The sequence below is a fragment of the Myotis lucifugus genome, unplaced genomic scaffold, assembly GCF_000147115.1.
Source record: "Myotis lucifugus unplaced genomic scaffold, Myoluc2.0 scaffold_1356, whole genome shotgun sequence".
In the NCBI taxonomy this organism is placed as follows: Eukaryota; Metazoa; Chordata; class Mammalia; order Chiroptera; family Vespertilionidae; genus Myotis; species Myotis lucifugus.
Genome location: NW_005872404.1, coordinates 49,640 through 51,010, shown reverse-complemented (window position 1 = coordinate 51,010; position 1,371 = coordinate 49,640).

Genomic DNA, 1,371 nt, shown 5'->3' with positions numbered 1-1,371 from the left:
CTGAGGGGGTGGGTTGTTCCAACCTCCCTTTAAAATAAGCCAAGACTGTAAATTCAATTCTTTGGTGCACTCCTGGGGAGGAGATTTTGTCCAGTCCCTTTTCATTTTTTTTTAATATCTCTGCTTTAATTCAGCACCTTTACACCCAGGTCTGTCCCAGCTCGGGAACAGTGCAAAAGAAAAGCAAGTCAAAACCCTGCAGTGAAGCCCCCAAACAAACCTGGCATTAGCTAAGCGCTGATTCTGTCCCTTGGTAAAGCCTGAGGAGGAGCCCACAGTGGGGAAGGGGCTGTGCGCCCATTTTTTGTTTTTGTTTGTTTGTTTGAGAGGGGGGGGGACGGGACGGGAAGGGGACCGAGAGAGAGAGAGAGAGAGAGAGAGAGAGAGAGAGAGAGAGAGAGGGAGAGAGGAGTTGGGAGGTGTTGACATGTTAAACAATGAGGCTAGTGATTATCTGAGAAGCTAATAGTTGGGCAAAAATGTAAGAGAAGATAATATCCATATTACATAAAGAATTCCTGTAACTCAACAAAATGAACAACCAATTAAAAATAGGCAAAGGATCGAATAGACTTTCTCCAAAGAAGATGTACAAATAGCCAATCAGCTTCACACTAATCATTAGGAAAATGCAAATTAAACTACAATGAGGTAACACTTCGCACCCACTAGGATGGCTAGCCCACCCCCCGCCCCCCCCGCAAAAAAAGCAAAACAAGAAATAACCAATGTTGACATCATTAGATGAACTGGAACCCTGGGCACTGCTGTGAGGTGGTGCAGCTGCTATGGAAACAGTGTGGAGGCTCCTCAAAAACTAAAAAGCAATGACCATGTGACCCAGCAATCCCACTCCCAAGCACAAACCGCAGGGGCCGGAGGAGACGTCACACACCATGTCACGGCGGCGTTAGTCACAGGTGCCCATCGACAGACGAAGGGTGACCCGTGTGGTCTGTTCATGCAATGACGCGCTCAGCCCTGCAGAGGAAGGGGGTCCCGACACCTGCTACCACGCGGATGAACGCCGAGGGCACCGCGCTAAGTGAAATAAGCCAGTCCCGGAAGGGCCAATATTCCGTGTGATTCCACTTCATGAGGTGCCTGGAGAGTTACATTCAGAGAGACAGGAAGTAGGATGGTGGCTGCCAGGGCTGGGGAGAGGGGGGTGGGGCGTCTTGTTAAAGAAACAAAAACAAAAGTGAGGAGAGTCAGAGTGTCTTGGGTGGGGCTTCCCCAGAAGCAGAGCTGAGACAAAACCCAAATGCAGACAGTCTCCCAGGGAGGGGACCCGGGGAGTGAAGGGCAGCTGGGAGGGAAGTCCGACAGGTGCGTGGGAGCGGATGGCGCGTGGGCAGTGGGGCTCAGCCT